The sequence below is a fragment of the Petaurus breviceps genome, unplaced genomic scaffold (assembly GCF_028583685.1).
Source record: "Petaurus breviceps papuanus isolate PSGF00001 unplaced genomic scaffold, PetGlider_PUasm1.0 229, whole genome shotgun sequence".
NCBI classification, from domain to species: domain Eukaryota; kingdom Metazoa; phylum Chordata; class Mammalia; order Diprotodontia; family Petauridae; genus Petaurus; species Petaurus breviceps.
Window position 1 is genome coordinate 16,490,544 of NW_027185903.1, and position 27,026 is coordinate 16,517,569.

Here is a 27,026-nt window from a genome sequence, read left to right on the forward strand (position 1 = left end):
AACAGAGCTTCTATTTTGGTATTTATATGTCAAAGATTTTTTGCAATAAATTTTTCACAGAAAATTTAAGTTTATATTTTTATACTAAATTTTTAGACTAATCTATATTGATGCTAAATTATTATAGAAAATTTAGTCATATTTTCATACTAAATTTTTGACCAAATGTTTATGCTAAACTGTTTGTTTAAAAAGTCTACATTTTTATATTTCTATAAGAAAATTTACAGAAAGAACTTACAAAAAATAGTTTATACCAAATTTTTACAAAAAATTTAGTCTATACTTTATACATTTATAACAAACTTCAGTCTCTAATTGATATTAAATTGTTTACAAAAAGTCTACATTTTTATACTAATTCTTTCACAAAAAATTTTGTCTATTTATATGCTAAATTTTACAGAAAATTTAGTCTATATTTTCATACCAGATTTCTTACAGAAAATTTAGTCTATATTTTATAGCCAGTTTTTATACTAACATTTCAGAATTGTTAGTTTGTATTGCTACACATATTTTCTACTAAACTTTTTACTAAAATTTAATTTAGTCTTTATTTTCATACCAAATTTTTTATATGAAATCTTTTATAGAAAATTTAGTCTAATACTGCATGCCAAATGACCAGAAATTCTCTTACAAATCAAACACACCTCTTTTAACAAGTATGCTTTGGCAATACATATACTCAAATTAATGAGCTTTAGCCAGAAAACTGAGTTACGCTCCTTGAAAGGTGAATGTTCAGTAAACTAGTATTGTAATTACATTATGTCTAAATTTTAATTAGTCTCTCTCTGCTCACTTGAAAATAAAAAATTCTAAACACTTTGCTTTACTCAGTGGTGTTAAGGGCTTATTAACAGGTCCTTTGAACTTGTCTTTCTGAGCTGCCACATTTTCTAGAAACATTAGACTCAGAGCATACAGGAGGGCCTTGTGAGAAATGAGTATTTTCTCTTAAATTTAATAACTAATTATTGTATTAGGCCCAAGGTTTTTCCCCTTTTGTACTTCCTCGCCAAGAAACGAAGCAGTGTGGGAAATTTCCCTTAAAGATTTACCTAAGCCAATACCAAATCAGACAGTAAAAGAAATTCAAAGTCTGAGCTAATGGTTCATTCCTGCTCACTGTGTTTGCCCTGACATATCTGGGAAGTACTGATTCTTGCTTCTGTCAGACAGGTGATATAGAAATTGTTTTTTGGTTTGTTTGTTTTTTTTTGAGGGGGGAAGGCAAGGCAATTGGTGAAGTGACTTGCCTAAGGACACACAGTGTCAAGTGTCTGAGCTCATTTTTGAACTCAGATTGGTGCTCTATTCACTGTGCCACCTAGTTCTCCCTCAAATTGATGTTTCTTTGATCAAGTCATGTACTCCCAGTGATGAGGGTCATCATAAAATGATGAGGTGTAGGGTTAGGGGTGCTCGAGACCTCAAAATACCAACATGCCGGGTCTTGCTGAATGAATTCAACTGGAGTCTTCTCTCAGCCAAAGAAAAGCAAAGTTTATTAAAAGTTCGCCATATTGGGTAGATTCTTAAGGAGCCTCGGTATCTGTGAAGCTTGCATTTGGGCAAATGGGCCAGAATCATCTGACACAGAGTAAGTCTGTGCTAGGTCATTCTCCAGCCTTCTTCCTTTCATGGAGGCCAGATTGGGTCTCATATACAGAAAGGTTGTGGGAGGAAACTAGGGGTGGTCTAGAGGAGGAGTTTGGGGAGGGTCTTCAGGAGGAGTCAATGAGGTCAGACTTCAGTAATGAGTGATTAGGGGTGGGAAGTTGCTGGAAGTCTCCTGCAATGGTGGGCTAGGCCAGTTAAAGGGTATAACAAATTTGGGTATATATATTTTGGGAGGATCAAGGGTGGGAAATTGCAGGACAAAGGAGGGCTAAAGATTTGGGCAGAACCACAATGAAAGGCCTATGGCCTCGGGCAAATGCCTTACATGGGAAGATTCTAGGAGAGCTCAAGGGGGTTTCCAAAGCTGATAATGATGGGGTACCTGGGGTCTAAATCAATCTGTAAAACCAGCTTTTATAACTGTAACTGCTGTTTGTATTGTAAAACTGTAACTGCAATTTGTCTGTAAAATCCCTTTCCCAGCCTCAAACTCTGCCCCTTCCCCCTATCCGAACTCTGCCTAGGTAACAACTTGTGACTCCTTTGTTCTTACTTAATCTCTTCATGTCTCCTCCTTCATGTCTGGTCCAAATCTCATCTAAACTATCTATGCACTAAAGTCACAAGTTCCTCTCAGTCAGCTCTAACCTTTATCTATGCACTGGGGTCCCTTCCCTCCATCTGGTCAGCCCTGACAATGGCAGCTCTACCCTTTAAAAGTAAAAGCATGTACCCCTCTCACTTGCAGGTCCCCTAAGGACTCATGCCTGCTTCTACTAATCGTAAAAATAAACTTCTACAACTCTCACTCCAATTAAGCCTGAGACCTTGAATTCTTTCCAGATGCTACTGCAGGTTTTCTGGTCTCAGATAAGATCAGAGTTCCTGCTGAACCTATTGGGAGCTATCTCTCATCAGTACCTCATGGATTCAAGGAGAGCTTAAGGGGGTTTCCAGAGCCTGCATCTCATCACCAAGACCCTCACTGTAATATAGCCCAGTTTTTCATCATAATATTCATTTTCTTATTACTTGCTGACCAATCAGGGTTGATTGCCCCCCTATTCTTGGAAGGGCATATAAACTGTAAGCCCATCACCATGAGAGCTCTTTGGTCTAAGAGAGATAGCCAAATGACCATCCTTTTATTAATAAACGTACTGGCCTTATTAATAAAATTATTAAATTACTCAAACTATGTCTTGAACTTTTTCTCACTCCCTGAGTGTGACAAGGACTAAGTGGAGGCTACCCCTCTACCCCCCAGTCAACTGACATAATTTGTTATTTATACCCCAAGCTGAATTCCCTGTGTGTCCTTGGAGTCAACAGAGGCTAAGTCAAGCCATTGACAGGCTAGGAAATTTGCTTCTCAGGCTGGGACCCTGCAGATATGCAGACCAATCCTATCTTATACTCTGTTTAGCTGTTCCAAAAGGAAAAGAATTTGGCTTTAGCCATTGCCTTGCTCCCCTCCTTTCAGAGGGGGTTTTGTTCTTTTCCCACCTTTACTACACTTTTCCCCCTCCCATGCCATGCCCCATTAGGTGGAGTTTGGTTTCTTCCACCTTCCTTTCTCTTGCCTTCATAAATACACAAACTTCTATATGGATTGTGAACTCTTTGGATTCCACATGCATATTCATTTCTCTTGTAATAAACCTGCTTTTCACATAAGTTTTGTGAAGTTGTGATTGCCCGTTGATGAGGAAAACAAGAAAATGTTCCACATTTTATTTTACTGTTTTTCTGAAAGCCTATAGTAACTAAATACATTTCTACTGAGAGAAACTTGGGAATCTAATTCTTGAATCTTTGACCTGTCTTTGGGATTTAGACAAAACTTCTCTCTTAAAGGTACGTGAGGATTCAGCAGTGTGGCTTGGCAGTGTTAACTATCACTTCTGAGGTCAGGTACTGACAGGGAGGAGACAGAGGAATTCCAATTCAGGAGCCAGCCTTAGGAGAAAAGAATCAAAAATATTCTAGCACCAGAAAAAAATTTTTTTTTGCCTCTAACAGGTACTCAATCAATGCAGTAAAAACAAAACAAAAATAAACCAAAAAAACCTTTTTGTTTCTACTGACCTAAGATAAACCTGCCTCCTCCCCGCCCCCCCCCCATATGTGACTATTCATTTAGTTAAAGTGTATAATAAGGAAATAAACAAAAGAAAGCAGTAGGTTCTCACCTAGTCAGAATGTTTTTTCAAATATCTTGAAACCAATTCCAGGAGCCTTTTCTATCAAACAACTGATTCACCATCATGCCTATGGAAGAAGGGAACAGAAAAAGGAATTTATGTAACCCTTTCAAGGTTAACAGTTAACTTTCTTTGCACCAGCCCCAGGAGATCATTAATGCAAGTATTATTAATCCCATTTTACAGATAAAGAAACTAAGAGACAACCTGAGTGATTTGCTCACAGTAAAAAGACAAGTGCATCTAGAGCTAGAACCTGAACTGTCTGCAAAGAGGAATCCCACCAGTGTCACTGTCAGCCTGAGAGGAGTCTTACTTAGCTGGTCCTTAGGATGATCAGAATTTTGAAGTCTTTCATAGTTTTCTTTTACAAGGATTTGTCATTATGAAGTGTTTCCTGGTTGTGCTCATTTTACTCTGCACCAGTTCATACAAGTCCTCCCAGGTTTCTCTGAATCATTCCCTTTAATCATTTCTTAGAGTGCAATAACATTTCAACAAAATCATGCACCAATGGCTGACCTTTTTAATTTTGAATTTTTTTTCCAAATTTAATAAATATCAAGTAAAACAAGCACTTCCATATGCACGGAAGTATAATGAAACTGAGAGTCTCTATTATGAAGAACATTCTTTTATTTTTAAGTATATAAATTCAACATGTAAATTTTGAACCTCTTTTGCTTGTCTGTGATTCCTTCTGTTCTCTTTTTCTGGAGGTAAAGGAGAAGCCCTATTTCTACCTCCTTTTTCCCTCTCATCTCCTGCCCCAAGCTGCAAAAAAAGAAAGAAAAAACCTTTGTAAAAATTGTAGTATCCAGGAAAGTAAATTCCCATACTGACCATGTCCAAAAATGGTTTAATTCATCTTCATCTCTGCCTAGAGGTGAACAGCCTGTTTCAGTACCATCACTCTAGAATCATGGTTGTTCATGGAATTGATCAAAGTTTCTTGTCTTTAAAATGTTGATAAATTGTTCTCCTGCTTCTGCTCACTTCACTTTGTATTAGTTCATTTTAGTCCTCCCAGATTTCTCTGAAACCATCCCTGTCATCATTTCTAATGACACAATATCCTATTTGTACAGTGCCCATCAATTGCAGAATGGTTGAACAAGTTGTGGTATACTATTGTTCTATAAAAGATGAGCAGGCAGATTTCAGAAAAATCTGGAAAGACATATGAACTGATGCCGAGTGAAGTGAGAAACAGGAGAACACTGTATATAGCTGTAACAGCAAGACAGTGCAATGATCAACTATAACTGATTTGGCTCTTCTTAGCAATAGAATGATCCAAGACAATTCCAAAAGACCCATGATGAAAAATGCTATCCGTGCCCAGAAAAAGAACTGATGGAGTCTGAATGCAGATCAAAGAATACTATTTTCACTTTCTTTGCATTTTCATGTTTTTTTCCCTTTTGTTCTGTTTCTTTCACAAAATGACTAATGTGGAAATATGTTTTACATGACTGCACATGTGTAACCTATATCATATTATCATATTGCTTTCCATCTTTGGGGGGGAAGGAGAAAAATTTGGAACTCATAAAAAATGAATGTTGAAAATTGTCTTTACATGTAATTGGAAAAAATAAAATACTATTTACATTAAAAGAAAAATGTTTTAAAAAGGATTTTAAGTACATAAATGCAGTTCTGAAGAAAGCACCAATGGAAGCATCTGAACCAAGGTCTGTCTCCAAGTTTAGCACCAAAGCACCAAGGTAATTTCTAGGGAGGGGAATGGGGGATGGGGAGAGTAACCCCTCTACTGTAAATCTCTAGAAAACCTTTTATTTCCTTGGAAATAACTCATATTTTATAGACCATGGATTTCCACTAACAAGCATCTGAAAAGTACGTGGAGGCCCAAGAACCACTCATTCTACTTGATGCTCTGAGATTTGCCAAAAGAGATCTTTAGCCTAGTTAGAAATGCAGACCCAAACTCATGATGAAAAATGCTGGCACATCCAGAGAAAGAAGTCTGAATGCAGATATAAGCAGACTATTTTCATTTTTGTGTTGTTTTTCTTTCTTGTGGTTTTTTCCCTTTTGTTCTTATTCTTCTTTCACAACATGGCTAATGTGGAAATGTTTTACAGGACTGTACATGTACAACCTATATCAGACTGCTTGATATCTTGGGGAGGGAAGGCTGGGAGAAAAATCTGGAGCTCAAAATCTTATAAAGGCGAATGCTGAAAACTATCTTTACATGTTATCGGAAAAAAATTAAAATACTATTGTTAAAAAAAGAAGAAGAAACGTAGACCCACGTTACTGTCTGCAAGCAAAGCACTGTTCATTCCCTTCCACATATTAGAGGAAGGCAAATGTTTCCAGCATCATTTTACTGTTGGAGGCATAACCAGTAGAGGGCAGTACGGTACCCAACTGCCTTACCTTCTCTGTCCTCCATGAACAACATGGCTATCACATCTCTGGACCTACATTGTAGACCTTAAGGAGAATGCAACTCTCTAAAGCTGGGGTTTTTAACGTAGGGACCAGGGACAAATTTTCAAGAGGTCTGTGGTGGGGGAAATCATGTCTTTATTTCCACTAACCTATAACTGAAGTGTGGCCTTTTCTTTAATTATGAACGTAAGCAACAAAGATTCTAACGAGAAGGGGCTCATAGGCTTCCCCAGTGTCTAAGGGGTTCAGGACACAAAATGGTAATGACTAAAGGTTGGCTTCAAAGAAAAGATAAAAAAGAATATTTCTGCTATCCTTGAAGATGTGGTGGGATATGAGTATGAAACACTGTATAAAACATCGGATATTTTCTGTGCTGGTAATTTTGCTGACCTATTTTTAAAAATCTTTTTCACTGTTTGTTAGGTAGGATGGTTCTCTAGTAGAGGGACATGTATGTTGGGAAATGTAAATAATATAAAAAAGAGACTTTTCGTATTATATAGGATTTCTTGAAACGGAAATTTATTGCTATATATTTTGAATCCTCTCATGTTCTGCTGTGCACATGACATGTTTCCCCTCTTGTTTTGTATTTAAGTTTATGTTTCTTTTTCTTTTCTTGTATATTTAAGTTTTAGTGATAAAAAAAAGAAAAAAAGAGGCTTCTGTACATTCTAAGAAAATATTTTACTTTGTATTTCAGGATCAGGCACAATTTTTATTCTGATCATTTATGGGAGGTTAAAACAACACATACACGAAACAAAGATTTCCTTCAAGATGTTCTCTTGACTTAAAGACAGGCTGAATTCTCAAAAGTAAAAGAATATGGAAAATTGAGAATAAAGTGGAATTGAAAAACCTCAATGAAGTACAGAGAAAGACACATTATCAGATGGCACATTGTACATATGTGAAATGTGATGATAAAGGAAGTACTTTGTACTTTAAATCTCTATGTAAATACAGTATTGTTATTATTAGGCTAAAAAACAAACACCCACTTAATATTTTTATTAAGAAAGAAACATTCTGGGGTGGCTAGGTGGCGCAGTAAATAAAGCGCCAGCCCGGAGTCAGGAGGACCCGAGTTCAGCTCCGGCCTGAGACACTTAACACCCACACAAAACAAACAAACAAAAAAACTAGCCATGTAACCTTGGACAAGTTACTTAACCCCAATTGCCCTTCAAAAAGGCAAAAAAAAAGAGATTCATAAATTACAATTCTGTTTAAACTTACAATATTAAGACTAATTATCTGTTAGTTTAAAACCTTGTACCTTGGTTACAGAATTAGCATTTCTAAATCTCAGCTGAGCTTGGGTTCCAGATGTGGACCATAAAACCTGTGAAAATCAGACTGACTTGCAAAAAGATTAAAAATGATTTTATTTAATTGAGGACACTAATGGCCTTAATCAAGACTGACCAACTTGCTTAAAATAAATAATTATCCTTGACAAAAGAAGTGTAAATGAAGTCCCAGTTCGTTAATTTGCTAGCATCTCTTCTCTAAAGGGACAGTGGCCTAATTAAATATGTTGATATAGATACACAAGTAAGAATAAAAATGGCAATCCTAAATTAATTTATGGATTAATGCAATACCAGTGGGCTATTTTATAGAATTAGATAAAATAATTATATGTAGAAAACTTCCACCAGCTATGCCTTCTCAATGATAAATGCATATGTATTTAATAATTTAATAATAAAAAGTTACCTAGATGAAAACTGAAATACAGGTGATTGATAAGTTAGGAATACTTTCAAACTATCCTACGATGCCTCTTGCCTTCCTCTTCATCTCAAGTGATTAGGTGGTACTTAATAAATGCTTATTAACTTAACTAAAATCTCATGATTAATCATTCGAAGTGATACTTCATCTGGAAGAGAGATCAGACTTACTTTAGTGCCAAAGGTATCAACTAACAGTAATAGGTAAAAGCTGCCAAGAGGCAGATTTAGGAGAATAATTAGCTTTTCCCAGAATGGATGAGTAGTCTCAGGTGGTAGATTGATGCTTTCCAAACAAATGTGGCAGAATCACTTGTTACAGATGATGCCGGCTAGTGCTTGCTCAGGTTGGACTGGACCCAAAAGGTACCTTCCAAAAGAGAGCTCATGAAAAATCGTAAACAGCTGCCACAAACACATTGCACATAATAGTTTAATAAATGTACCGAACATATACAGGGTTTCAAATTATAGTTAAGACTATGACTTTATGCAACAGAGCTGTTTCCAAAAAGTTGAGAGGAAAACATTTGTTGGTAAACTGAATCCTTTTTTAATGAAGTAGGAAGAGTTATTTATACAGCAAGCCTTTGAATCCTTTTAAATAAACTGAGTTAAAATCTAACTCCAGACTCTAGCTGTGTGATCCTCAGCAAATCCCTTGACCTCTACATCACTTTCCTCATCTGTAAAATGGAGATAACAGCAGCATTTACCTACCCAGGGTTATTGTGAGAATCAAATGATATAATATTTACAAGGTACTTTGCAAACCTTAAAGTACTACATAAGGGCAAGTTATTATTATATTCCAAGATACTAATTTAAAGTAGGCTATGTCTCTATCTGGTTTCATTAGAGAGGGCATATTATTGTTTATACTACTGTGTTGTTCAGTCATGTCCAACCCTATGTGACCCCTTTTTTATTTGGGGTTTTCTTGGCAAAGACACTGAAGTGATTTGCCATTCCCTTCTCCAGCCCATTTTACAGATGAGGAACTGAGGCAAACAAGGGTTAAGTGACTTATCCAGGGTCACACAGCTAGTATGTGGCTGAAGTTACATTTGAACCCATGTCTTCCTGTCTCAGGCCCAGCCCTCTATCCACTGAGCCATCAGTTATCTCCTATGCTAGTTAACCTTATTTCTTGGAAGAAACACTTTTAAGGGGGTGGGAGCGGAGAGGACAGGCTTTCCTAACAAGCCTTGGGCAGGGAACTTTAATTATTTGATCACCTAAGCAAAAACAGTAACTCCCTCCTGCATGTCTCACAGGTATGGCAACCATATGTCTGATTTCAAGCATTCTATTCCACTGTCCCATGAACAAACTAAATGTTCTGAAAATTCCATTATTTCAGTGAATAGCATCTAAGTGTGTCGAGTCAGCCAGCATTACAATAAAAATATACAGTTACAGAAGACTGAGAGTCACAAGCTGAAAAAATACCATGCTTGCTCTCTAACCAGTGCTATTTTATGCCTGTCTGAACGTGTCGAGAGAGATGTTGGTGGAGAGATGTGGAGCAAGCTTCAACACTGCTACTAGCAAAAACCCCTAAAGATACGGGCTGTGTTCATCAACAGAAAAGCACAGATACCTCTAAAAGCAGAGCCCAACTGACTGTACTGAGGAGAAAACAAGAATGATTATTTCCACTTGCTATAATTCTGTATCGTGGAAATCAGAAGACACAACTCCAAGACAAAGTCACTCAAGTTGACAGATTTTTAACTTGCAAACGAGGGAGATGCACATAGAGTGTAGGTGTATGCGCTCAAATTAGATTTTGGCTTTTTTTATGCAACAAGATCAAAGGAAATGCTGTTTGGCTACACTAGCAAGACACAAGAATGCATGGGGAAAAAAAAACACTTATTCTGAGAAATATCTGCTTTAAAAAAAATCACATATGGTTCAGAAAAATAACTGCAGCAAAGAAGTATCTGTCGGAACAGGATAAACAATGTTGGGTGCTTCTTCTGATACATCTTGCCCACGGAGCTTACTCAGCAAACTACTGCAGTCCTAGCGTTATTGAGAACCAAGATGACATTGTGTTGTTGTTCAGTCATTTTCAGTCACATTCAACTCTTTGTGACCCCATTTGGGGTTTTCATGGCAACTAGAGCGGTTTGCCATGTCCTTTTCCAAGTCGTTCTGCAGATGAGGAAACTAAGGCAAATAGGGTTGAGCTAGTAAATGTCTGGGGCTGGATTTGAACTCTGGTCTTCCTGACTTCAGGCCTGGAGTTCTACTGATCCACCTAGCTTAGGTTCACAGACAAATAAACTCCATTTCACCACTTTGTTTCTGTAGTTCAGTTTGAGGTGTTCAAAATTACTTCCCTGTATTTTTTTTTAATGTCAAAACAAGTACAAATGGCAAAAAAATAAAGTGTGCTTTTAATTCAGTTTTACAAAATGATTATTTCTTGGCCCTTTCTCAGCTGCAAGCCATCTGGGACCACCTAAGGTGTGAGGATGAAAGGCTATCTCACACCAACATTCTAATCAATCAATCAGCAAGCATTTATTAAGCTCTTACCCTGTGCCAAACATGGAGTTGGGCATCAGAGGGCATACAGAAAGGCAAAAACCATTCTTTGCCTTCAATGAGCTTACATTCTGATAGAGGAAAACCTTGGGGTGAATTACTTTATAACTTCCTGTGTCTGCATGGTACTCTCAATCCCAATCTCTGGCTCCTCTGATTTCTGTTATTTATAGAAAAGAAATAATAATAAAACAAACTACCACCCATCTAAGCAAAAAACTGTCTTCCCTATAATTTCATCTTGTTCAGGCCCTTTACCTTTTGCACAGTTCCTCTATGAGCTCTGTCTGGACTCCCTGTCTTACTGCATAGTTAAAATTCCCCTTCATCCTCAATCTCTTCCTCTTACACCCTTCCCATCTTCCTGTTCTAACTACAAACCCTGTTCAAAGATGACTGTGGTAGAGGAAATTTTACATCAGGAAGGGCTCTGGGAGAACCTTACCACCAAGGGAGGAGGTCAAAAAAGGCAGAAGGGCAGGGTGGAGGTCAAAAAAACTGAGCCAAAATAAAGAGAAAAGCTTTATTAGTATGTTAAGAAGTCTACTCAAGGGAATCGGTTTCAGCTTACACAGAAAATAGTACTTGGTTATATAGCTGTCGCTGGGGTGGAGTTTAGATTAAACAGCCAACAAACAGCATTCTGGGGCAATGAACTGAGCCAGTGGGGAAAGTCAGTTAGTGGACTTGATTCTGGGTCCTTTGGTGGGAGGGTCAACAGTTGGGCGCATCACCAGTTTGCTTAACCAAGCTATTAGTTCTTGCAGCCTCGTTTGTGGTTCTTACAGATGACTGGCTGGAAAACTTGTCCAAAAGGAAAGAACGAGGTTGCCATTTTAGTCACAAAGATGTTCCTAAATGGTATCCCCACAATCCCCACCCCCAAATCAGAATGAGCTGGAGTAGATCAGTTAATGATCCTATGTGACATAGTGGGGAGGGACTGTAAAGAAAGATCTTCCAGGGCTGGCTATCAATATTTGGTCTTGAGTCTATAGCCAAGTTGTCTGAAACCTTTGTGACTCATCTGGAGAAGGGGAAAGAATAGAAAACCATATGGGCTTGATGGGGAGAGCTGGGTATCTAGTGAGTAGTTATTAAATTATTATATAAGACAGAAAGTCCTTGAAAAATGCCCTTGGGAGGAAGATCACCTAATCCAAGGCCTAGCCAATGAGAACAAACCTTGGAGAACCAGGCTGCCTGTTTCTGGATCCTGGAAGTCAACTACTTCACCTTTGCTATTTTCATGAGTATAAAGGAGAGATTACAGATGGTTCGCTAAATTTCAAGAACACCTATATACATAGAAACTCTTGGACAAAGTGGTGAGATCCTGTGATGTATACCATACCTCTAGGGAGATCTGCAGCTCATCTGTGTCTGAGATAAGATGCCTAGCACTAAGACTCAGAAAGAAGTGACTTTACTATCATCCCCAGGACAGTCTACCTCTGAGGCAAGGATGTGTATAGTCTCAAGTGGATGAGTTGGAGGTTGGGGAGGGGAGAGTGGCAGATGGAGTTCCTCTAATTGTGTAACTGAGGGAGACTTCTTTCATCCTGTGCCCACCCTGGGGAGGTCAGATCCAAGAAGTCAATGTGATATCACATATGGAGAAGGAACAGTTGATCCCTAATATATTTTGGCACTTTTGGCAAAGACTAGGGATGAGAATTCCTTGAGATCAGATTGGTACATCTCAAAACTCAAGTCACCTCCTTGAGATTGGAAAACCTACCTTTGGGATTGGTCAAACAATAGGTTAAGGAGTCTAACCAGGGACTAGAAGCCCCAATTCTTTAGCATCTCAACTGTTGTAGAGATATTCTTCCACCAGGATGCATTAACATGTGCTGGTTCATGTTCTGGTTTGGACAAGGTTAAAGGGAAGGTGCTGGGGTCACTGGTCTGACCTAGGTCCTTGGAAGCTGAATTACCTGAATTGCAACTGCATGTTGCAAACCCAATATTCTGCCAAGATACACCATCCCTTCTGCTAGCCAAAAGGGCCAGACACTACCACCTGAGCGAAATGATTTAACTGTTCTTCCTCATTTCAGGTCCTCTTTCCCTGACTTTTGTGAAAAAGGGGGAGGAGTATATTTAAAGACTGTGTTATGGCCTCTAATTTTCATTGACTGGGCGTCTTGAAGTGGCTTCTTGGCTATATTACTGAACTTGAGCAGAAACAAGGTATATAGAGCACTGAGATTGTTGGTGGGCAACCAGGAAGTCTTTTAGATGCCCCAAGTATCGATCCCATAACTGGTGGTCAGCAGAGCATTCTGGCAAATAGTTAGCTGCAGGTCAAGCAAAGGGACAATGTTTCAAATTTTTGGGGTATGTGAGATTTAGAGAGAAAGTGGAAGTGATCAGGAACAGGGCCCAGGGCCCTTCAAGAAACAATGAGGAATTTGGACATTGAAATTCACTGGGTTGGTCTGTCAGGGTATGAAAATATGTGTCATTCTTAAGGCATTTGGAGAGATCTCCAACTGCAACTTGGAGACTGTGGGGTGGGTGCTTTACCAGAGAGGACAGAAACAGGGAAGAGTTGCATTTAATAAAGCGCTGGCTGCTAGCCCCTAACTGGTCAGAAGACAGAATTCCCAGGACAAACAGAAGCCCAAATAGTAAAACCATAGTTGTCCCAGCACAGGAAGGGCCCAAAGGGTTAGGAAGCTCAAAGGTGTGAAAAGTAAGATAGCAGATAAAATATCTAGGGATTATGAGAATCTGGACAAGGTATCCCTTGCCAGAGAAGAGGCCAAGTTCATGGAATCCTTCCTAAATTCGAGAAGTAGCAGGTTGGTATTTGTGTAAGATGAGATTCTGATCCTTGGAATCCTTGGATTTAGCATTCAGGTGGTGGGTTCAAGCCTGCTGGGTTGTGAGTGCCAGAAGTGGCTTGGTAGGAATGACTAGCAGGGTTCCAGGTGGTCTATCCCCCTCAACTTTTGGGAAAAGTTGGGCTACAAATAGTTTCTGGGGTGTACCTTCCTACCTAGGACACGGCAGACTTTTACTGGGGGACTCTGATGTACGCTTTGTCCCCTGGCTGGATACTGTGACATAAAGGTCGTCTGGATTGGCCTATGATGCTTTGGTTTTCCTGTAAAGGGTAGATAGTACTTGAATTAATGCAGTGTTTGTATTATACACAATATCCTCAAAGTCTTAACACAGTTTTAAGTTACTAAAGCATAAAACTGCATCAAGGTTCCTGGAACATTCTATTATGACAGCATTAAAATGTTCACTGAGCTCCCCCGTTGCTGGTGCCCGAGTTCTACATGGCATGACATACTCAAAACTGTGTTTCCTATTTGGAGACACTGGCATTTCTATACTGGATCATTATCAAGGGCAGAGCTTCGGCCCACTTAATATCCGAGTCTCAATAGAACCTAGACAGAGAGAGTCTTAGAGTCTTCTTCTTTCTACTTGCCTTAAGGTCTGGGGCTGGCATGGGAGTATGAAATTTTTGGGAGAATCCACAGGATTTTGCTAGTTGATGGTTGGCCTCAGAAGTGAAGTGGGTACACTGGTATGACTCAATCCATATTGGGAGACTGGATCTAGGGATTAGTTCTGTAATTTTGGGGGTCACTGTTATGAAGTCTACTCTCTGTGTAAGGTAACATTCTACCTCGCTATTAAGCAAACAGACTATTACCAGACAATATTTAAAAAGAAGAGAGGATGAGAACTCTAAAATCTATGTGGAGTCCTTAGAATGAAAGATTTAGGCCTTCATAAGGTGCCCCTACAGACCTTCAGCAATCCATATAATCTGAAAGGGTTCCTCACAAGGCACAGAAAACTTTTTCCACGGGCTGAGAACTGGGATGGTGTTCCCCCTTCATGGGGTGTCAGAATTTATACCAATTAGGGAACTGCCTAGTGGGATCAAGGACCCAATGAAAGGACCCAAATTGGGTACAGAATAGGATTCCTCTCCTATCCCTACAGCATTCACTGTATCAGGGGAAGGGAACCTGAGGCCTTGAGGCCACATGTGACCCTCTAGGTCCTCAAGTGCAGCCCTCACAGAACAAATCCCCTCAATAAAAGGACTTGTTCTATAAAACTTGGACTCAGTCACAAGGCTACACCCAAGGACCTAGAAGGCCAAATGTGGCCTTGAGGTCACAGGTTCCCCATCCCTGCACTACACCTTGTGATAAAGGCAATTCTATGTCTTACATTGGAATAGTTAAGAAGGTAGCCCCAGTATCAATGAGAAAATTCAGTTCTCGATTCCAACTGTGAGCTAGATGTGGTATTTCGGCGTCCTGTTGAAGGCTGACAGGGGCCCATCACAGGCAGTTAGGAAATTTGTCATCTTCTCTGGGACCAGAGAGATTATAGAAAGGATGATCCTGGGGAAGCCCCTTCCTTTCCTGCTGTTCTTGATCCCTGAGCTGTTGTGGATTCATTTCACCAATGTCTGATCTTCTCATAATGACATCCAGGATGCTTATCTCTCTCTGTGGGGCCCCTTTACTCGGGAACAGGAGTTTCAATCTCATTGTAAGCTTACTCTGGAGTGGTTCTAACTGAAGGATTAAAACCTCCCTCTTTAGTTCCTTCTTTTTTTTTAGCTTCCTGTTGGACATTTTTAAAAAAATACAAAAAACTGGGTAGCTGTGGTGTGAATGGCACTAAATGGGAAGGAACCCGTATCAGCCCCCCACTTAGCTTTTAATGGAGAACTGAATGTCAGAGAGACTCTTCATGAGGGCAGAAATAAGAAGTAGAGTTTGTATCTAACATAGTATATCTTTTTTTTTTTAATTTCCATAGTGTCCTACAAAGGTTTACCATGCTCTTATTATCATCATTTACATAAATCCATTTTCATCCAGTTAGTCTTTGGTTTCTCTGATATGGTACCTGGGGTCCTCTAACTCAGCATCTAGACACTGTTGGTCTGTATCTGTGGTAGGGAATCCCTGTGATGGGTGAGGCCCTCTTTTACTCTGGATTTTGGCTAACTTATCAGCCAGGCACCAGGTTCAATGGAGGAAAATTATGTACTTATGGGAGGAGAGAGAACTGTAGAGTGGCAAGGACCACTGAAGTTTCCCCTAAGTTTTACAAGGTCCTCAGAAGGGGTAGTTAGAGACTTCTGTGATTAACAGTATTAGCAGCTGTCCAGGGCACATGATTCTTTTGAGCTTTGTTCTCTAGAGTGGCTGGCTATATGTACACTGAACACTAGTTAGTGATCTCAAGAAGAGAAGCTATTGTGTTTTCAGAAAGGGAGGGTGAAGAGGAAGTGTTGTAGGGAATACAGTTATCCTTTCCACATTGGTTTAGATATATCATGGGGTCAGCATAAAAAATTAAATGGGAATCTGGGGGAAGTTTTACAGAAGCCACAGATGACACAGAAAAAGTTTAGAAACTCAGAAATGCATAAAATATATGTGTAGTATTGTATAATATCAACACATTTTATCTTCTAATACCATAATAATTCAGATTTCTTCCTTCTCTGGTATGAAGGGTGGGTCAAAAAATTTCACTTGAATTTTCTAGATCACACCCCTACATTCTACAATGTGGAAGGGATAACTAAATAGTTCTTAAAACTTACGAGCAATATAAAGACTATCATAAGATTTTCCAACCTCATTCCCATGATCTTTGCTCACCTTCCCCTCAAGGATCCACAGAAAAATGTTTGGAGAGTCTAAGTTTCAAGAAGCAGCAGGACAAGAGTGGGGTGGAATGATGGGGAAGACATGGATGGAGGAGGTATTGGGGAATTAAGGGGAAAGGACAAGAGAGGGTTGAGTTTGAAGGGAAGGGGGAAGGCAGAATTGATAAAGGAGGGAGATTCTCTAAACAATGGGAGAAAGAATGTGGGCATGTGACTGTGACTCCATAGTTAATGTGAATAGCAAAAAAAGCTCTAACTATCCCGCTAGAAGATCTGTATGTGACGCCATCCTGGCACTAAGCTTTCTTTGTTCTGTTCCTATAAAATACTTGGCGTGGCCTGAGGGTGGTGCAGAGATCCACAACTGTCCTGCTGCTGTCCAGGATGGGCTCGTCAATAAGCTCCCCCAATAAAAATGTATTAGCTTCTGCCTCTCTTTCTTTGGTATTTCAGTGTTTTCTTGAAGGTGGTACTGTCCCTCAGGATGGTCTACCACCTTACAACTGGCATAATCAGGAAAGAACAAATCTGCCACCTTACAACTGGTGTACCTAGCAGGACACCAAAGGAATGGGCTTGGGGAGAAAAGCCTCCATAGGGTTAATCCCAAGTTGGTCACCCACCTCCCTGAGAGGAGGGGTGGCTACCATGCTAGACATCTAGTATGAGCATGGGGATACCTAAAAAAAAGCTGACTGACTTGTACCTTGACAAGTTTGTCTATTTGTGTTACTTAATGGAAGATTAGGCCAGGGGTGGGGAATCTGAAGCCTCTCTAGGCGCTCAAGTGCAGCCTTTCAACTGAATCCAAACTTCACAGGACAAATCTCCTTAATAAAAGGATTTGTTCTGTAAAACTCGGACTCAGTCAAAAGGCTGCACCTGAGGACTTAGAAGGCCACATGTGGCCTCAAGGCCTCAGATTCCCCACCCCTGGTCTAGGCAAATATCAGACTTTCAACTCTGTTAAAAGAGACTTTGAAACAGCAATTGCCCTTATTGTCATAGGACAAAGAACAAAATGACCTCAAGGTAAAAGATGAAATTTTTTGGAGAGCAGACAGAGGATGGTATAGGGGGAACAGAAAACAGGGAGAGTTTCTCTTTCTCTCTCTCTTCCTTACTTTCTGATGTTGGCTGAGTCAGAGGACATGGAAAAGTCAGTGAAGTGAAGATTTTTGGGGATATGACTAGTAAGGGAAATGTAGGACCAAGGAATGGTGGAAACCAGACAGGTCCAGCTTTGAAAGGTAATAGTGACAGTGCGTGTGCGTGTGCGTGTGCGTGTGTGTGTGTGTGTGTATGTGTGTGTGTGTAAAAGAGAGAGAGAAAACAAGCATGGCCTCTGGAGACATCTTAGTAAGGACCAAACTGAGAATAGCAACATGCTTTTGAGTTTTGCTTATTGTCAGGCAACATTCAAAATATTTAAAAGGCCAGTAACTGATAACCTCCCTATTAAGGGAATATTGGGGCCACTGTCTGTTGGTCTGTTTCTCTCTGCCTATATTTGTGTATGTCTCCGCGTGTGTATATCTGTGATTGTGTGCACGGAGCTTAGAAGGAAAAAAACCTCATGGGCCAATCTCTTTGTCTTGTTAACTAACTCTTTCCTGGGAAAAAGAATGTGAACCACTCTGGGAAGCTTGCTAAAATTTCAGAAAGATTCTTCCCTTCCCTTTACAGTCCTGAACTATGACCAAGTTCAGGGAGTATGGGGGAAAGACAAATAAGCAGTAAGGGAATGTTTTCCCTCAGACTGCATAATGTTTTTACATCACAAACTAGTAAGAAACTAAGTTTGGAACTAAAATGTAAATTCTCTATTGTGAATCCCTAAATTATGGTTTAAATGTTTTTACAGAGGCTGAAATATTCTAACAAGTTTTGAGTTAACATTCCTTAGAATTTATTTCTAAGGGAATTAAGAGTATTTGCCACCCTATCTCCCAGAATGACAAATTTATTGTTTTACAGCTAGAGAAGAAAGTTATCTCACTAGCTATAGAGACGGGGACAAAGGAGGGGGGGGCCATGGGGAGGAGGCAGAAAATGGTATCTTAAAGTTTCAAAGTGAAAAAAAAAACTGCAATCTTGTACTTAAAATAGATTTGGCACTTATAAACTGTCTGCCTGGTTCATGAAAAAAAGAGAAAAGGTTTGTATACCTCAGGAAACAACCAAAATGGTAAAGGGGTTTGAATAGAACACCTAATTAGATACTTGGAAAGTCTTATAAACTGAAGTTAAGTACTGATCAATTTAGAAATAACTTTTTAAATTGATGTGTGTGTCTTGGAATTAGAAATTTTGCTGTAAATTAGATGAGACTCCTACACATTTTTGTAACAGATTATGCTCAATTTGAATTTTAAGAATGGTCTTTGCTTCCTCCCTACAGAACAAGAAGCTTATTTAAGGGAGAAGGAAGAACAAGTGCTAGCCCTCCTGAGGACTCCCAAACTGTAATAACTTGGGAAAAATCCTGCCAGTTAGGTCTAGAAGTGAGTAATGAGTCAGTAGAGACTGGGAAAATTATGGAAAAAAGGAAAAGATTGGTAATTACCGTGTGCAGAAAGGTTCAAAGAGAAAACCTTGTAGGATCCCCTCATCTGTAAATTTAAAGCATCAGATTGGGCAAAACTGTAACATCTTATCATCCTTAGGAAAGAGCTTATTATGGAATTCCTAAACAATGAATTGGGCTACTGAGAATTTACAAGTTTGTTTATGATACAGAAGTGACTTCTAATAATTGATTTTTGCACCAGGATGAATTTAAACTCATGAAGGAAAAGAAAAATAGGTGAAGAATGTTAAGCGAAATCATGAGTCTGTGTGTGAGTGTGTGAGTGTGTGTGTCCTGGTAAACTTTTATTGCTTATGCAACACCATGAGAATAATGATTATCATATCCAGTCCTGAACTTCTGGATAATTGTTATTTGATATAAAATCTCCTGGGACTGTTATCTGATATAGTTCTAAGTTTTGCATTCAGGTATGATTGTCTGAAGTCAGTAATGCACCATTCAAGAGAATTGCTACAAGTGGCTCAGAGGGGCTATGATATTAAACTGCCAGTGTAAATGTCTGTATGTAGGAAAAGACTGATCTACCAACCTTGGCATGGCTGAAGGTAGGATCCTCTTGACTCAGTTTCCCCACGGTTACCTCCTTTTGTCCGTCCCAAATGTTCATATGGGCTATTTATGTCTGACCTGTACTGTTTATGGCCTTTCGAGCTCATACTGGTCTGAGTGACCACAGTCGGACACACTGTACATCGACCCTGACATAGTGATGTCATTTTGGTCCTCTTGGATTATGAAAGGCAGTAACAACAACTTTCTTTTGAACAGAAATATTTCCTACCTGGTTAATCCTGAGTTAATTCTATGAAGTAGAATTGTTACTTCGTGATTAGTTGTCAACTCTGACTCTTACCTGAAATCAAACAGAGCTAAGGTTGCTTTGTCCTGGTACACATGTGTTGAGTCAATCTGTGCCATCAGGCTTAGGCCTGAGGGACCAGTTTCAATGCTGTTATAATAATTTTACTGCTTTTTCCTTTTATAGCAAATTTCTATAATAATAAAAAGTGGCCAGTAAAAGATCTGAGCATAATGCAATTATGTAAGATCTTACGGTTTTCAATCTGAATGTGTAGTCATCCAATATCCCAAACAACTAAGTAAATTATTACTTGGGCTTGTCATCTGCCTGCTAATAGTTATATAATCATGTACAAGATTATGTCCCTGAAATACCTCCTTCTTTCAGAATGTTATGGGAATAAATGGAAAAAGATAAAAAGTTTGTGAGACAAAGATGTGAATCTATTTATTTGTGAGATTAAAGTCAGAAATTTCTTCTGTTTTATTTTAAGGATAAGAATTTCTTGCAATCAGTCATCTTAGTAGAGAGCAATGCTTGTGTATGTAATATCTATTCCATCTGAATGTGCTTAACAATGAAATATGTTTTACTACAGGTAACTGTTCTCTGTATATAACTGGGAATTAATTACTTCATATAGATCTACACATCCCATCCTGGGTCTTTTTTTTTTTTTGCTTTCTGGAGGGCAGATGGGGTTAAGTGACTTGCCCAAGGTCACACGGCTAGTAAGTTTAAGTGTCTGAGGCCTCATTTGACCTCAGGTCCTCCTGACTCCAGGGCCAGTGCTCTATTCACTGTGCCACCTAATCACCCTCCTAGGTCTTTTCTTAAAATTAAAGTCAGTGTCTTGTAAGTTAATTCATTTGTGTAATGATTGCACCTAGGGGTGGAAAGTCACTACCTACCAAGAATGTCATTACCTATATTTTCATATATAGGATTAGATCCTTAATAGCATCTGATTCTCCTAAAGGAATTAGAATTAATTGGAGTGGAAAACAAGGTTGTGTTTATCCTGTTCAGTCAGAACTGAACTTTTCCCTAATTGAGTCTGGCATTCGGGTTTGGGTCTGATCCATATCTTTTCCTGGCTTAAGACTTTCCTTAGTCTTAGACTTTTTTTTGAGGGAATCCTTAAGGCTAACACCAATGTTTTTCTGCCTTTTCATCTCAATGTGATCTGCCCAAAGGAACCAATGGCTTATCTGTTTAGGATGGGAATCTTCCAGGAACCTTCTAAGATAAGTTCATTTGTCATAATCAAAGGAACCTTCATCTAGTCAACTGTCACTTGGAACCCACTAGCTCACACTGATCCACCTTGGATCCCTCTTGGTTTACCCATTCCAAATATGTCAGAAGTTTAAGAGACAAGCTAGCAGGTAGGGGCTAAGGGAAGACCTAGGTCACCTGAGCAAGGAAGATCTACGAGTGAGAGTGTTTTGTTGGATGCCTGTGATTCATTCTAACTTTCAGGCTGAAGTGTAGTCTCAATCCTCAGAAAGACTCCACTACAAAAGACCTAGCAACAAAGGACCTCCATCCCCAGGTCCAGTCTCAAACTTGAGAGATCTGACGGGCAGGAATAAAGGAAGAGAAAAGGAGTAGTCCCAATAATATGTCAGGGAAGAAAGAAGCAGAGGAACCTAAGATTCAGGGGCAGGCCCACAGTCACTGTCCTGGTATCTGCCAGGAGAAGAGAGAAAGTCTATTCCATTGAGATACTGGGTTCACACATCCAGCCCATGATTTCTACTTTTCTTGAATTATTCCTTGGGTAGTAGGTACAACTACTTAGTGGCATTATGATTTAAGAAAATTTCTTGATATGGGTAGAAAAGAAGTAAAGTGAAGAGGAGAGTAGGAAAGGGAAATAGGTAAATAAAGAGTTCATTAAGCTTCATGCCAACAAAACAATTTCTGTTCCCACAGTCCCACTCAGGTCCACCCAATCTTAATGGTTATTTGTATGTGATTAATTTGGGGAAAATGATTCTTCCTTCCCCTTGGGAGAGAAAGCTGGACACTCTAAGAGGCTAATTAGGTCAAAGTCTTACCTTGTCATGTACCTCAGTAGTCCTGAGGGATGGTTGCATCCACCACTGTGAGAAAAGTTCCAGTCATCCCATGTCTGACACCAAATGTTAGGGAATTTCTTGACTAGGGAGGTCCCTGGTAGAATCTCATCCACTAGGGGATCCACAAGCTAGATATCTAAAAAGCTGGGGAGCCAGACTAAAGAGAAAAGACAACATTCAAAGGAACCTACTCAATGGAAGCAGTTTCAACTTTTTTTTAGGAAATGGTATGTTCTTATATACCTATATAGAAAGGCAGAATTTAGGTTACACAATTAGTAGCATCCTGCATCATTTAACCACATCAAAGGGGTATTGTTCTATTATACAATGAAAGGTAATTACTGGATTTGACCTAAGGTCCTGTAATGGGAGGCTCAACAATCCATTGCATCACCAAGTCCTTAGGTATTCCAGACTATTGAGTCTCGCAGATGGTCTGGTAGAAAGCCCAACCAAAAGGAAAGAAAAAGGTTGCCACTTTAGAAATGTGGCTTCCACCTTATTCACAAAATATATTTCTAAATAGTGCATCTTTTCTTCCAAAGAATAAGAAACTGCTTTATCTCCTAAGCAAAGACAGTTTGTAACTCACTCCTGCATCTCACACAGGTCTGGCAACCATATGCCATGGAAATTCTAATATTTCAGAGAACAGCATCTAAGCATGTCAAGTCAGCCAGCATCACAATAAAATATATGGTCACAGAAGATTGAGAGTCACAGGTAGGAGAAACACCATACTTGCTCACTAGCCTGTGCTATTTTACGCCTGTCTGAACACGTAGAGAGAGATGTTGGTGGAAAGATGTGGAGCAAGCCACAACATTGCTAGCAATAAAACCCAACAAATAAAGAAAAGCACAGATGCCTTTAGCAATAAAGCCAAATTCACTGACTGCACTTATGGGAAAACAAGAATAATTATTTGTACTTTCTATAATACTGTAGAGTACTGTGGAAAGCAAAAGAAAAAACTCCAAGAAAGTCATTCAAGTCAGCAGATTTATAACTCACAAGGGGGGGGGGGGGGGGGAAGAAAAAGAAGAAAAAAAAAAAAAAAAAGAAAAAGGAGGATTAGGAGAAAGGGGGGGGGGGGGGGGGGGGGGGGGGGGGGGGGGGGGCGGGAATGATACACACAGAGTATACATGTATAAGAGCAGTTAGATTTTACTATAATGGCTTTTTTTATGCAACAAAATCAAAGGACATGCTCTATTTGGCTACACTAGTGAGAAGATGAAAAACAAAAAAACAAACAAAAAAAAAGCCCCAAACCTATCATTCTAAGAAACATTTGTTTTAAAAAAAGATAAATTATATATGTCCAGAAAATTAAAGAAATATCTATTGGAACAGGATGAAAAATATTGGGTGCTTCTTCAGAAACATTTTATTATACATTGAGCTTACTCTGCAAACTATAGCAGTCCTAGCATTACTGAGAATCAAGAAGATATCACTTAGACTTAAAGTCAGATAACCTCCATTTCCCTATTTACTCTGCTTCTGTGGTTCAAAGTTTGAGATTTTCAAAATCACTTCATTATACTTTTTTAAAATGTTGAAATAAGTACAAATGGCAAAATTTATCTTATTTTTATGTGTGCTTTAAAATCAACTTTATAAAATGAATATTTTCTGGCCTCCTCTCATACTATAGTCTTTCTTAGCTGTAATTAAGCCAGCTGGAACCATTTAGGAGACTGGGGATTGAAGGTTGTCTCACACCAACATTATAGTCAATCAATCAGCAAGCATTTATTAAGTTTTTATCCTGTTCCAGGCACTATGCTAGATAGTAGGAGACAAAGAAAGGCAAAAACTATTTCTTGCCCTCAAGGAGCTTATAGTCAGATGAGAAGGAATCTTGGGGCTGATTTTTTTTTAAATAAAATTGCCTGCCTATTTCTTCTTGCACTGTAGCTAGCAAAATAGCATCCATGTGCAGGGAACTTGCTTCTGAGAGAATCATGATGATTTCCAAGTGCTTTGGAAAGACTGGATCATTCATAGACATTCTATAACTGGTTCTGGTTGACTAAACCACATGGCTGGAAAGAGACTTCAACTGGCTGCATAGCCACAACTGTGTGCACATCAAAAAGGCCTATGTCAGCACTGAATGTCTCTTTGATTCATTCACGTTGTAAAGCCATAGTGGCCCCAAAAAACAGGCCTTGGTTCTTGGCTTTATCTTTTGTTCTTCCCCATTATGTGTGAAGTTAGTGGTGTCTTTGACCTTAGGAGTTTCCAAATGTTGAGGGCAATCCACAGAATTCTGGGAATCAGAATACAAGCCAGGTTTTGCATCCATGCCCCAAGGACCAAGAAGCAACCTGTGGGAGTGACCTTTGGGTTCTAGGGCAGTGGCAACTGTCCAGCAGTGGAGCTGACACTGTGTAGGAGCAGGGCTAAGTTTTGGGTTTATTTTCCAGAAGCCAAGGTGGTTCAGGAAAGAGCACTGAGGTATTGGAGGGAAAATGAGAATTTGTTGTAACTACATCCTGGAAATAAAGATCCCTCCATAAAAACTAATTGATATTAAATAAAATGGTGGTGCTTGTCAGAGGCTCCTGATAAGGGGTGCAACACAGTTAGGGGAAACTCAGACCTATAGGAGTAAAGAAGAGACATCCCAACCCCTCAGAGCAGGGAAACTTCCATGGGGGAGTCATCCAATCACACACCAAAAAGACCCCAACAAGGTTCCTTGTTCAATAGGGAATTTTCATAACAGTGCTGTAACAAATCGAAAAATTCTTTGAAGTTTTCATTCTCTCTGTGGGGAGCCCAAATCCACTTTTGCACAAGATTTTTGTCAGGTCTGCTACTAATACTAAGTTAAGAAGTAGAAAGTAATACAATTCAGAAATGAGAAGAAGGAAAAGATTCTCATATCATATGTCCTGAATTGGGGTTCCAGTCACAGGACAGGCCAAAATGACTTAAAATTAAGGAGCATTTGGGGGATTTCAAGATGGTACCAAGAGGCCTGTTTCCACATCAGTAAGAGGAAATGATTAGGCTAGATAAGCCTCTAAGGGTCTCGGTTTTCAGCTCTGGATCTAGGATTCTGGTCTCCCTTCCCCTCCACCACCGTAAAGTAAAATGTGTCATTAATTAATAGCTGACCTGAGGGCATCTTGAAATTTACTGATACAAGTCCTGCCACCTTCCTGTTATAATTGAAGTTTTGTACAAATTGTACATTTGTACAGCAACAACTGAATGTCAACGGAAAGTTTTCACTCCACAAAAGTGCAGGGCAGCCAGAGGCAGGCGGCAGATCCCCCAGGGTCACGAGTGGGGGTTCTCTTCCGCTACGTTCACTTCGTTTCGATTTCCCCGTTGTGGCCCCTAGCCAAGGCCATTCATTTCTCCTAGGGGGCAGCGGCCAGGCTACATCGTCGAGACCCCGCTACCCTCCCCCACCTTCACCAGGCTGATCCCCGGGAATCCAGCCACTTGGGAAGTGGTCGGGCAACGCAAAAGTTGCAAGCTACAAGCAACGAGGCCGCGATGTCTTTGTGCGGTGGTTGCGAAACAGTGGCAGAAATGCCAACAGTTACTCACCTTCTGGGAGGGTCCTTTCTATCCCGGGAAAGCCACCACTAACTCCGAGCAAAAGAGATGAGCAAATCCCGGGGCAGGCTTTGGAAAAATCTCGGATTTCCCGCCAACTCCCAGTAAACGGCAACCCCCAGAGCAATAGCAGTCATTTCATTCAGTTCAACTTAATGAACATCTATTAAGTGCCAAGCCCCGCACCGCTGGGCCTGGGAAACAAAGTCAGACATGCCAAGAGTTACCCGCCTTCCGAGAGAGTATATTCTAAACTGGGGAAACTACGAGAAACTAAGAACAAAGCGAAAGACAAATCCAAAGGGCCGGGCTTGCAAACATCCTCGACTTTCCGCTTCCCCCCAGCAAAAAACCGCCACAAAAAGAGAAACAGCAACAGAATTCAATGTCATATTCCCGAAGTGCCTACTTACCGCCCAGACAGAAATGCAACAGTTCCCCGGAAAAATCCAGGGGCTGGGCTTGCAAAATCTTGGATTGCCCCGCCTACCCCCAGCAAACAACCACAACAGCAGTTCGACAAACATTTATTACAGGCCAGGTAGGAGAGATACAAATGGGGCCGGGGTGAGGGGTGGTGGAGACAGTCCCTGCTCTCGAGGAACAGTAACAGTAGCAACAACAACAAAAATCCAACATGAAAAAGCAAGCCCCCTCCAGCTCTGCAACCCATTCCCTGGCTTCCGGATCCTGAAAGAAAGTGAGTCCCGACCCACCTGGCCACCTGAAGGCTGCTCGCTCCCTCTGGCGCGAAGTTGGCGTGACCCGGCGCAAGGGAACGCTAGCGACCCGGGATTCTCTCGAGGACTCCACGTTGCAGACATCTTGTTCTGGGAGCCCCAGGAATCCTGTGCAGGGCTGCCCTGGGCCCCCCTCCCCTTAAAGACGCAGCGCTGCATTCATTAGGCTGGTCCGGACGTGTGGAAATGAATCGCAGACTCACGTATGTTAAAAGATAAATCATTCACAAAATATCGAAGCCCGGTATCCGTGTTAGAATGACCCGCTGCAGGTGTTCATTAGTTTAAAGGAGAAAAAAAGTGGATTTCCCTTTTTTTTTTCAATAATGTAAACTTTTTTTTTTTAGTGATCTTCCAAGACCTGAATGCCCAGGTCTGCGTTTCTCCTGGACTTTTTGCTTCTCTTCGGGTGGGAGGCGCTTTGATGTTATTAAGGGGAAGTGCCAGCAATCAGAACCGCTGTAGTCCGAATTTATAACCTGTTGCAGTGAAGTATCAGCTGGTGTGTATTGTTTTCAGTCTGGATTTCTGTGTTTGAGAAGCAGTTGCGATCCTCGCATCATAACCACAATCAGCCATAACAGTAACGATGGTGCGGGTTTGTGCAACTTTTTATGGTTGACAGAACGCTTTACACACTTTAATGATACTCTGAAAGTATCTCGTATACACAGATTTATGTCCGTGGTGGCTCTCCCATCAGAGTGTAAGTGCCTTGAGACCCTCAATTGTTTTAGCGTTTCCCCGAATCCCCAGAGGTTCCTCAGAAATGATGGTTGGTTGGTTGATCTGAAGAACAACTTGTTGTAAGGGACCTCTCAAGCCCCTTCTGGCTCCAAATCTGTGAAATTGTCAAAGTAAGGGGATTTGGAGGGATAAACGAAACCAGAGCCCGATGATGAACGAGGAAGAACAAAGAGTGAAGTTGGTTGAAGGCCTAAAGCTCTCAGAACTTGAAATGACGAACTATTTCTTAAGTACATCTTA

The 27,026-nt window shown here is 40.1% G+C and overlaps 1 protein-coding gene and 1 non-coding gene across 12 annotated transcripts in view; both read right to left on the reverse strand.

Annotated features, from left to right (window-relative positions):
- The window catches only part of ZBED3 (zinc finger BED-type containing 3), a 38,202-nt gene extending 11,522 nt beyond the window's left edge, over positions 1–26,680 (reverse strand). The window contains exons 1-6 of one of the 11 annotated variants that reach the window (XM_069096264.1): positions 25,291–25,706; positions 21,694–21,871; positions 13,572–13,679; positions 8,177–8,375; positions 4,509–4,607; positions 3,822–3,900 (exon numbers count right to left, since the gene is read on the reverse strand). The gene's annotated coding sequence lies outside the window, so the exon portion shown is untranslated. The other 10 variants (XM_069096266.1, XM_069096271.1, XM_069096267.1 and 7 more) reach the window with 10 other exon arrangements.
- Positions 6,173–6,260, reverse strand: LOC138167603 (small nucleolar RNA SNORA47). Its single transcript, XR_011169931.1, has one exon. It is a non-coding gene; the product is annotated as a small nucleolar RNA SNORA47 (small nucleolar RNA).
- Positions 26,681–27,026: the final 346 nt, after the last annotated feature.